This window comes from Diospyros lotus, chromosome 8, assembly GCF_014633365.1.
Source record: "Diospyros lotus cultivar Yz01 chromosome 8, ASM1463336v1, whole genome shotgun sequence".
NCBI classification, from domain to species: Eukaryota; Viridiplantae; Streptophyta; class Magnoliopsida; order Ericales; family Ebenaceae; genus Diospyros; species Diospyros lotus.
The window spans coordinates 28,039,664-28,052,411 of NC_068345.1; positions in this window are offsets into that span (position 1 = coordinate 28,039,664).

The window sequence follows — 12,748 nt, forward strand, 5'->3', positions numbered from 1 at the left end:
TGGGAAGAAGTATTTACCTCTTGCATCTTTCACGTTGAATCGAAAACAAAAACATATATTTTTAAAAGTATTGAAAAGTATAAAATCACCCAATGGATTCTCATCAAACATATCCCGTCGTGTCTAACTCGAAGAACACATAATGAGTGGACTTAAGAGCCATGACAATCATGTTTTGATGCAACATTTGCTTCCATTGGCAATTAGGAGGGTGTTCAAGAGGAAGTATGTCAGTAAAACTTTGATTGAACTATGCAATTACTTTAAATAGTTGTGTTCTAAAAACATTATAGTAGATGAGTGTAACCAACTGAGGTCATGCATTATATTGGTGCTCTGTCACCTCGAGAAAATATTTCTACCGAGCTTCTTCAATATAATGGAGCATTTAGTTGTTCACCTGCCTGACAAAGTCCAAATTGCGGGACCAGTAATGTTCTGGTGGATGTATCTAGTCGAGAGGTATATTAAGCCATAATTTTTTTTTATTTCTGAATTTGTTTGTTCGTTTTTAAGTAAATATTGTGGATTTACTTGACAATGTAACTTATCATGTAGGTTCTTATTGATTTTGAAATAGTATGTAAGGACTAAAAGTCATTGCTACTTAATCATAATGGAGAATCCAGTTGTGTTTCCTTAATAGATGAAAGCATCTCTTCTTCTTTCTTTAACATCTCCAGAAGATCAAAAGCCTATAACATGATTTCATGGCAAACGGTTGTAGTGAACTTCTAAAAATAGTTAATATGGAAAATTTCGTGTATAAAGCACAAAAAAGTTATAAAACCAACCTTACAAATAGCTAGAGAGATTGTAGTGAGCCATGCCTACCAAAAAGGAAAAAAGAAAAAGCAATATAGTGATTTCAGGGAAAGCAAAAGTGAACAAGACAACCAAATATGTTTAACACACTTTAGACACAATAAAGGATTTTACTATGGATAAAATAAATGAAGTAATTAATCAACTGAAACCAGTTCATCGTTCATGGTTCAAAATTTGAATCCTACCATGACCACATTTACTAGATGAAAGAGCAATGCATAATGACCACATTTACTATATGGGTCTTTGGTACTCTAGCTAAAAACTGAATATGCAAACTGTTAGTACATAGAAATCTTTTGGGTTTAAGTTAAATCTTTTCTTGATACATAAACATAATTAACAGAGATAACCACTGACCTCCCTCTCTTCTTCTCCATCATCATCTGGCACATTTTACAAACTTTTTCATACATAGAAATGCACTCCCAAATTAATCGAAATTAGATATATATGTATATAGGTTACTGCTTGCGTGTGAGAGGGCCAGAGTGTAGAAACTATTTCAACTCTCATTATTAATCCCTTATCTTTTTGATGATTTAGATTTATGAATTTATAGCCCAAAACTCATAATTTTTTTAGGAACTACCTTTTTGAAATAGATTTTAGGATTTTTTGTTCTTTTCAATATGTAGATGTGGAAGCACTTTTCCTACATACAAGAAAAAAAAGTAATTCTTATTATTCTGTATGATATGACAGATTAATGAATTTGTTCACTTGATGAATGGACAAATACCTCGCTACATTGTTGCTAAGGCAATTATTGTGTCCATTGATCCGACCAAGTCTGTAGAAAGGGTAGAGCTAGGTAATGAGTTTGTTGAAATTAGTATTCAGAAAGTGCTAAAGCCATTATATCCATTGCCTCGATAATTTTCTGGGATGCGTGTCTTGAAGGATGCTAATAACGGGTAAAACTACGATACCATGGAGGGTTTCTGATGTAAGTGTTTTTGTACACAGTTGTTATGCAATTTTGAACATGTTTTATGCAATTTCATAGTTAATGTATATACTTAAATAGATCTATTGTTTTTCAATGCAGATCGAAAAAATATGATATGCAATTTTGGTTGAAGCAGCATAGTGGCATAATCAAGGGTTATCTGAGGTCATTTGGACATGTTTTAGTTTAGGGTTGATTTGTATGTGCAAAAATAGTTTTGTGTAATGAGACGAGACAAGATCGATCTTTCTAAATGATCAAATGTGTTCTACTTAAATAGATTTATTGTATATAATTGTTATACTTATTGTGTGTAGTGGGTGAATGTTTTAAAATTGTTGGTGGCTTTTTGTTATACAGGTTTTGATTGTTATACATTTAATTAATGTTATACAGGTGTATATGGTTTTTAAAAATCTTTTTTTTTTTAGTTGCCGACAGTTTTTAGGTTTTTGCCGGCAGTTCACCTTTGCCACATGGTTTCAGAAATCCGCCAACAAAGTTATGAATTTGCTGGCGATTTATTTGGACAGCCAGCAAATGCATAACTTTGCCGGTGATTTTAAAACTGTCGATAAGGCGGTTTCTAAACCGTCGGTAAAGTTTTGACTTTGCCGATGGTTTTCATAAACCTCTGGAAATTAATGGCGGTTTACAAAAACTGCCAGTAATGATTATTTTTACCGATGGTTTAAGATCATAAACCGTCAGTAAATTTTATTTTCCAGCGGGAAAGATTTTCCGACGGAGGTATTTCCGGCGGATACAATTACCACCGATAAAACTTTTACCGGCGGTTTTTTTACTTTTCCCAGTAGTTTTTTCACTGCCAGAAAAAATCGAACCTCTTGTAGTGACCTCTGCTATTTATAGTTCTATTTATTATAGATAATTCAATGTAATTTTGAGTAAAATTACCAAACACACATAATAGTCCTAAAAATAGTTTTAATTAAGTAAAAAGGCTTTCATGCCTTTTGAATGGCTTTTGTTTAATATAAGAAAGAATTGTTTTCATAAATTACAATTCCTTGTACATGATTTTACAATTATTCATGATCCCTTAACCCACAAGAAAAGTGAATCCTTTGATTTAGTTTCCAACCTAATTAAAAAGTTAAAAAGTTCAAGTTGCTTGAGAGAGAGAAAAAGATAGGGCTCTCAAATATCTTGTAAAATAAGACAAGAGCTAACTCTAGAAGCATGATCAAAGTAGGAGAAGGTTTTAGAGGATCTATCTATTAAACCTTTCCCCAAAGGCAATTCCTATTCGATAAACCCTCAATTTAAGGAAATCCATAGGATTTGCAAAGCAAATAAATTAAAATCCAGTATAGAAGAATTGTACCATAGACATTTCAAGCTTTCTTAAAGTCTCTATAAACCTAGGATAGGACAACTCATACTCATCTAACAATTCTAATTCAACTCTATCATAAACTCACCAAACCAAAAGGAATAAACTAATCTTTTGTAATATAGTTGGGGTGGCTCATTCTCATTATGATCCTCATCAAGAAGCTCATTCCAAAAGATATGAAAAAACCTCAAGAAAGTGAGCCAAATGTATGACATTCAACACTATTCACATAAGCCTCCAAGCGCTCTCTCTCTCTACTTTTGTGTTTACTTGAGCCTCGGGATAGTTATTCTTTTTTTGTCTACACATGTATTCAAAGTCTAGATCAACTTGACATGTGGTTGAGATCTCGCTTAAATTCCATAAATTCAATTGTTGACTAATTCCTACATCATCAATTTGGCATAGTCTATAAAACCAAAGGTTTCTTTGACTTGATGAGGTAAAAAACCACCCAACTATTTACACCATCACCAATGATCATCAATTCAATATCGAAATACATCATGAAGAAAGACAATTGGATGATCACCCAAAAGCCCTAGATCCCTTAGCATTTCTTATGCAATTGGATAAGCTAAGGAGAGAAGTTCAAATCCTTATTAAAAATCAAGGAGTAACAACACTATACACAAAAATCAAATTTGAGTCAATCAAGGTAAGGGAAGAGACAATCATCTCTGAAACCATGTAGTAAAGACTGAGCAAATAACCACGATGATTAAAGGATCATTAAGGGAAATACTCTGCCTCAATAGTTTCCACCTTGCTATCACAAAGATTAAAGAAAGGAAAATCGAGATTGCAAAAACTAGAGAAGTTGCTCTTGTACTAGGAACGATGAATATAGAAGGAGCTAGGATCGTTATACTAGGTGGAGTTGATCTCAATCCTGAAGTCGAAGCATGAATAAGCAAGAAGTTCGCCAAGTTATATGTGATCTTAAGTGAAGCCTTCATGGGAAATGAGGATGCTTGGTGGTATGGTTAGCCATGGTTCCCCTATCTTACCAAGTACTTGACCATCCCATTCTTGATCACTTTAAATGTCCATGTAAATTTTCTGGAACTAAGAATCTAACCAAACACATACATCTTTGCTAAGATAATATGGAAGATAGAGATGCCTTCAATCCAATGCTTTATTTAGGTTTTGCTTAGACTTTACATAAGACGTAAGATGGTATAACACCATATGTTGGTTTATGTTTCCTAATAAGGCCCAAGGCTGTGATGAATTTTTTTGGGCAGGTATTTTTCTTCATAAGCTTCGGCCCAAGATTGGAAACCCATGTCCATCACCACTTTTAGACAGCCCATTTTAGAAGTTGTGCTACAAGCCCTAATCCCACTTTGGAGGAGAAATGAACCTCATCCCATTTGCTCAAGTGGGAGAAGCCCATTATCCTTAGCCCTAAAGCCCTCATATAAAAGGGCATTTTGGCCTTCTTTGTTTGTCTTTCCTTTTGTGGTCAAAATCTTTTCCTCTCATGATTCCTTCTATTGGTCGATTGCTTCCTCTCACCTTCCATGTTCATCTGATTGTGATTGGGACTTCTTGCCTTTTGTGAGTTGATCTATCCTTCCATTTTTGCGACCGCCTTTCCTTGTGTGCAAGGGGCAATCCTTCGATGCCAATCTCGACCTCTACATATTTGAGACTTAGGTCTCTTTTATGGGTAAGGTTTCTCTCTTGGCTTTGTGCTTTTAACCCACCATCTTTGTGACTGATCTACCTTTGTGGTGACCTACTTTGTGTGGATTTGATGGATTGGGGAGAGAGCGCTTAGTTCTGCTTCGGTCGAGAGGTGTTAGGGGTTTTCTAGGCTGTCAAATTGGGGGCTTCTTTGTGGCTTTGTGGTCTCTATTCATTGGCATTACCCAAGTGGTGAACGGACATACCTGATTTGAGCCTTGAACAATTCAACAGGAAGTTTTATTTACTGTTCTTCATGTTCTTGTTTTTTTGGTTTAATCTGGTTATCGAATCTGGTTTGCACTAACCCTCTGTTTTGCAGTTATCTTCTGATAACACTATTGTTGAAGGTAGTATTGCAATGTTTGCTTAATTGGAACACTAGTTCATTAAAAGGTTCTAAGGGAATCAACGCCCCATGAAGATTAGTTTGGTACTTCTCCAGGTCAAACACAAGCTAGGGGAAACACTAAAGTAATACATAGAGAAGTTTTATGTCATCACTTTCGAAGTAGATAAGGTAGATTTGTTTGCCATCACAACTATTTTTAATGAATTAAAAGAGACTAATTTCAATTTCTCTCTATTGAAAAATCCTCCAAAAAAATTGAACAAGCAATACGTTTGCTCGCAGCATTACATTAATGCTAAGGAACAACGCTCTAGTTGAGGAGCCCACATAGATGCCACAAGATCTAAATAGAGGGAAGATATACCCTACATTCACAACACTAAGGACTAACAAATGAAGGAAAACTTTGCAAGTTGGAAGGGAAAACACTAATCTTTGGAGCGTACTACCTACAACTAACTTCCTTCTCAAATCCTTATAGAGGTTAGTGGCGATCATCAGCCTCAAAGACCTGTTCAAACAAATATGCTAGTGTCAAAGATGGGTCCTACTAAATATTGTGAATACCATCAAATGATGGGGCACCATACAAACGATTGCATGAGCTATAAAAAGAAATTAAAAACCTGTTATGATGGGGAAGCTATTGACTTGATGTCAAAGAACAACAAAAAAATGTGAAGAGAATAATAGGGTGACCTTGAATTGACCAAAGATCCCCCTTATCTAGAAAGTACACAAAGAGCCATCCATACTATATATGGATGTCCTTCACTATGACTACAAGCAAGGATAAAATAATAGTTCGCTTTGTAGCTTGAAGAAGTGTTACATGTGGAAAAACAACATTGGGTTGACTTAATCTTATCTATGTCCTTATTCAAAGAGGGCTTAGAAAGAGTTACACTGCCACATGACGATGTTGTTGTTGGAAGAATGATCATTAACAATTATGAGCTATTCTATATAGTTATAGATACTGGTAGTGGTAGCTTAGCTAATATTTTGCTTTCAAAGGCTTTCAATCAATTAAAATTGGACTCGAAGTAGTTACAACCCTTAAGGTTGCTCATCAACTCCAATGGGTAAGCTATAACTAATAAGGAATCATTACTTTGCCTCACTATGAGAACCATACCTCGATGAAGGACCATCGTGGTAGATTTCATGGTAGTTTGAGGACCTAGCAATTGTAAAGCAATTCTTGAGAAACCATTGCTCAACACCCTAAAGGTAGTAATTCTTTACTTTTCACTTGAAGGTAAAATTCCCAACCCCTAAATTCAAGTGTGAAGCTCTTAGTGATAAGCTTCAGATTGGGAGAAACTTGGAGGTCTATGTTGACGATCTCCTAAATTCAAGTGTAAAGATTGAGGATCATGTTGACAATCTTCAAGAAATGTTCAAAACACTCTAGTGTTACGAAATGAAGCTTAACTTGAAGTAGTGTGCCTTCAAGGTAACTTTAAGATAATTTTTAGGATATATGGTGATGCATGAAGAAATAGAACTGAACCCTAAGAAGATAAAGGTCATCTTAAATGTGCTAGAGACAAAAAGCACCAAAGATAACCAATGCTTAACCAAGAGAATCATGACTTTGGGGAATTTTATATCATGAAATATCAATAGGTGCCTCCCTTTCTTCAAATCTTGAGGAAGGTCAATCAATCTCAATGGAACAAGACATGCCAAAAAGAATTTGAAGATCTCAAGCAGTACCTCACCTCTCTCTCACTTCTAACCAAGCCAGATTCAGGTGAAGAGCGATTAGTATACCTCTTTATCAGTGAGCAAACCTTAAGTGAAGTGTCAATGCCACAATGTGGTAAGCATTAGTAACCCATCTATTATATTTGCAAGATATTTCATGGGGTAGAATAATGATATTCCATTATCAAAAAACTTGCTCTCACCCTCGTTACAATGCCTTAGAAGATAAGGCATTATTTTTATTCTCATACCATAATAGCCTTGACCAATATGCCCCTGTAGAAAGTATTCAAGAGATTGGACCTTAAGGGAAGAATGATAGCATGGATAATAAAACTCAACAAGTTCGATATCGATACATGCCTCAACTAACCCTAAAGTCTCAAGTACTAGTAGACTTCACATTTAAACTCATCAAACTTGAGAAATTTAAGCATTGAAGAAGCAAGTCAACCCCAAAATCCTAGCCAAATAGACTCTTTTCATGGATAGTGTTTCAAGTGGTAAGGGCAGTAAAGTACTATTAATAAGCCTTGAGGGAGATACCCTCGTATACACCCAGAGATTCAACTTCCCAACAACCCACTATGAAGTAGAGTATGAGTCATTTCTCACCAAACTCAAAATAACTTGCAAAGCAAAGACAATGAACCTAAAAGGGTATAACAACTCCCAACTTATGGTACTCCAAAACTTTTGAAGCAAGAGACCCAAAGATGGTGAGTTACTTTTATAAGGTAACTAAGCTTATGTCTACTTTGAAACTATTCTTTATTCTCTAAATATCTCACTTTCAAAATGAAAAGGTAGACAATTATCCCATTGAGCGTCATTTTCAAGAGAAAACCTATCCAAAGATGTTGAGGTGGAAACCCTTCTAAAACCCAACATCAAATTTGAGGTTTAATACATTGAAGATGAACCTAGTTGGATGGATCCAATATTTGCCTATCTCCAAGAAAGAAAGCTTCTAGAAGATCTAATAGATTCTAAGAATATATGAATTAAATTTGTCCATTATATGATTAAAGACTACCAACTCTATAGAAGGTCTCATAGCCTCTCCCTCTTTCGATGTCTAAGACTAAGTAAAGTGAACTACATACTCTGCAAAGTCTATGAAGGGTTATGCAGGGACCATCTTTGAGGAAGGTTTTGAACATTCAAAGTACTTCGATAAGGCTATTATTACCCAACCATCTTTGCAGATGCTGAAGAGTTAGTCTCCAAGAGTGATAGTTGCTAGAGACATTCAAATTAGATTCATTGTTCGTCTCAATCAATGAAACACTTGCCAAGCCATGGTCATTTCATTAATGGGGTTGACCTTGTCAAACCCTTTTCCCAATCAACTATCCAAAAACGATACTTGATAGTGATAATAGATTATGAAATGGGTGGAGATGGAGACACTAGTGAAGATAACCATATGAAAGACCCAAGATTTCTTAAATTGACTTATCCTTTGTTAATTCAGAATCTTATGAATTATTATCATAAACAAGGGAAATCTGAGAAGCATATACTATAGAGTTGTTCTCGATAGTTGGCCACCCACAAGCCAATGGTAGGTGAAGTTATCAAACAAAGCATCTTACGAGGCCTTAAGACTTATTTGACCACGATAAAGGATCTCTAGGTAAAAGAACTCCCACACATATTATGAGCCTACTAAGCCTTGGTGGGAATGATAATGAGGGAACCCCTTTTCTCCCTAACTTCTGGGATCGAAAAACTACTTCTTGTGGAAATTAGTCTTCTTAAACATAAAAGGATGAACTTTAATCAAGAGATTAACCAAGCGGATATTCAAGCCAACCTTGACCTCCTAAAAGAAAGTAGAGAAGCAACATTTCATATAATAGAAAACATATTGACAAAGAATTACTCACTATTACAATCGAAGAATGCAAATATGGGACCTTATTGAAGGAAATTGGATGCTTTGGAAAGTTGGTTCATTGACACAATCTAAAAAGCACGAGAAGCTAGTTACTAAGTGGGAGGACCGATATCGCATCTAATCATTCAACCAACAATCTACAAGTTTCAAAGTCCAGATGAAGACATTCTCTCCCATATCTGGACCTTGAATAACCTTAAAAAGTATTACCATTAATTGGTTAGGTTCCTTTCATCCTTACTCTTTCCTTTTCACGAGAGTTGATAGCATGCATATTTATGCTATATTTTGGCATTTCACCTCAGTCTTATTACGCCATTTGAAGTAATTTTTGCTGATCTTTCATTGTTTCTATTTTATTATACTTCAAATCGTCCTTACACTATTTTCTATCTTACTTCTATGGATCCAAGCTTGCTTAGCTTTAGGGAATATTGGATGGGCTAGAGAAGCAGCTGAAAAAGACTTGAAGTGGCTCATTTCGGACTTCATGAGGGTAGGCCGGCCTTGGGTAATTGTGGGACTCATCTAAAGGAGCTTGAGCTCACTTTCAAGGAGCAGATTTGGGCTGCTCGATTTTGTTGTTTTGGGCTCACTTATCTCTCTTCTATTTCTTCTCTTTTCTGTTGGGCTAGGCCCAACCCTAGCCTTCCTAGCTCTTCCTTTCTTAGCCATGTATTTAAGGCCTCTTAGCACTTATTTCTAGAAGGATTAGAGAGGAGAAAAAGAGAGGAGATTCTGGCCGTTTTCTTGTTGTTAGCATTTTTTTGTTTTCTTCATTTTGTCTCCATTTTGTCTTCCTTGCTATAATGAAAGGCTAGAGCTATTGTAACTGGTTGTGTATCTTGAACCCGTGTGGAATCTGAGTCCCGGATGAGCTGCAAAAACCTGGTTTGTTTGTTTTAATCTTATTCATTTCCATTTGGTTTAGTTTGAGCAGATTCTCGAATGCATGGAGTTCATGGCAGGTTTGTGTGAATTTGCATGGATTCATTTTCTGTTAAATGCTTAAGAGAATAGAGTGTTGTAGCCAGTTGGTATAACATCTCGAAAATGAATATAATGTGCTTGAATGGTTGTTCTTGCATAGCTCCAGATGGGTTGAATAGAGAGTGAATGGTTACATTTTGTTTATAAGAGATTTCTGTATTCATTTTGTTGTTCCAATCATTCTAATTCTTGGACGGTTGTTGGGGATGCTTTAAGTTTGATATTCGGAGATTAAAACATCTAACAAGCCAAGATTTATAGGTTGAACGAGGAAGATTTCACAGAGGGGACAAATACACAGCTGGTTGCATTTCATTTACTGATTTTCATTTCATTTCTGTTTTGTTACTTAGTTTTCTGTCAAACCCCCCCCTAAACAAACTGTTGTTTATATTGGTTCTCCTTGTTGGTAGAAGAAAGTGAGGCTCCTTGTGAGAGACGACCTAGGGTGCACTTTGTTGCAAACTAGAGAAGAGATACATAGATATCTAATTCTGGAGTGGTTCGACAGCCGCCGGCCAATTTGGTTTCTTAGTTTTTATTTAGCCAAGATAGTCATCGCAACTTACACCAAGGACCAATCACTTGAAAGTGTAATTTACAAAATATTGGGCACTTTGCCTTGTGCTTTCATTCACTTCTTGCTGAATATCTTGGAACTCTCAACAATGACAAACGAGTCTCTAAACTTTTAGTAATAAAGCAAGTTCTTTTCTTTCATTCTCATGAATAGAAGTGTAAACCCCAAAACATGTCCAAATAAAAACCATTGAATACCTTGCATAATTTAAAAAGAGTTTGGTCACCATCCTTGTCCACCAAGGAATCGACACACAAAGCCTTACTGATAACCTCATTCATTAAAAGGCCAACACAAAGTTCTAAGAGACCAAACCCCTAAGGTTTTGGGGAAAGAACCCAAGGGTTTAAATAGATAAAAAAATGTTCAAGTCTGTACTAATGTCACTTTGCAACAATAAGTCTCCTCTTAAGAGAAGAAGACTTAGAGTTCTCAAAATTTCTCGAGATAAAGTTTTGTTACACCTTGTTTGCTAAGGAGAAAACATTAAATCCCCTTCTTAGGGTCAAAAGTGTTAATATAGTATGCCCTAATGCTAGATTTAGATGACGTCTACTGGCCTTGTAAGAAATACATTTGTTATATCTTTATATATATATTAATAAAATGCAAGTTTATTAAACTCTCTAGTTTGAAATATGAATGAGTCCCTAGATCTTCTATTTGAAAATCTTATTCTTAAGTGTTAAGAATATGTGATGAGATTATCCGGTGACATAATTTTTTAAATGATTCTTGGTCCTTAGATTAATCGGATGGGGACTCTGATTAGTCAAGTATGGACTAGCACCGAGTTTACTACATTGATCAGTATGAGTTACAGATGGTAAGGGTGGTGAGTCACATGCCATATGACATGGGTATATCTCTAGTAAACTCGTGAGTGGTTGTTAGAGAACAATGCATTGAATGTGACGCCGATGGCTGACCACATGGCATTGTGGATAATGGTCATATCGTCTAGTTGCAATAGTGTAGCTGATCTTAAGACTTGAACTAACATAGTTGTTTTGTGTATTGATGTGCATGATTTACTAATGGGCCAAACCATCCAATTACTAGATGAAGAGGTTCATATGCGTGGTTCCATATTGCTAATATATAGGGGCATGTGTTTAGGGATAGGATCTGTCACCCTCGTTGTTAAGATGAGGTAAACGTCTTATGTGGTCTACTATTAGTGTAACAGGACAGTCATTGACAAGGGTAGATTAATTATCAGAAAAGGTGTTTCCTGATGTGTCATCTAGTCATATTGATAAGATTTAACACATAGTTACTAAGTTTGTGACTTTATCATTCTATGACTCTTGCTCAATTGGGACGTTATGTGATGAAGGGATTATAACACATGACAATTGTCAATTGTAATAGCTTTATTTGAAGTGAGACTTCACTGTCTTCTATATTGTCTTGAACTGCTGCTAGGGGCTTCTCAAGAACTCTTGGATCAACACCAAGATATGGAGAGATTCTTGTGATCGGTCAAGGTGTTAACTAGTGCCAAAAGAGTTTTGCTGCTATTAGTTTGCTAGCGGACAGTGAATCTAGAAAGTCACACACCACATAGTATTATGTTTGGTATCGACATTATGTATCCATTGTGTCTTAGATATGTCATTAAGTGTTAGTGATGGTAGTACGTTAATTATTAATGTGTTAGAACACTGAGAGTCAACTACCTCATGTCTAGGAGTCAACTATTCCCTAGTGGATGGGAGTCGATTCTCGATGCTACTTTAACCTATCTTGGTGTTATCTAAGTGGCAAGCAATTAGAGAGGCAAGTGGTATGTGGCAGTGAAGGAATTGGACGTAAAGTAAAGAAATTGAAATTGTAGAGATTCTCTGCTTGGTTGAGCTTCTACTTTATCTACTTCTTTTGTCCTTTCTTATTCTACTACAGGAAATTAATTGGGTATGAGTGTCGCGTCAGTAGACACACAGGTGTTGGTGGTACAGAATCCTTAGCCTAGCACAGGAAGAAGTGTACGGATTGATACCAGATAACACACTAGGTGTGGATGGAGTAGGACCACCATAACTCGAGGTGAATTCGATCTCGATACAGAAACGATTTTTGTATCCAACCTGGCATTAGACATCAGGTATTTATTTATTGTATTTCATATGATGAAATAATGTGTTGCTTAAATATCTAAGTTGTATATGGTGTGTGTATTTATTGCTTCCACTGTGTATGTCTGATGCACACAAAATATTTAATTTTACATGCACCACCATAAGTAAATTCCTTTAGTGGTACCAAAGTCTCAACTTAGTATTTAATGCATATACGTGATTGTATGTGTCAAGTTTAGCAATTTGGTTGGCATTTAATGGCTACAGGTATTAAATTTTTGTTATGTGTCTCGG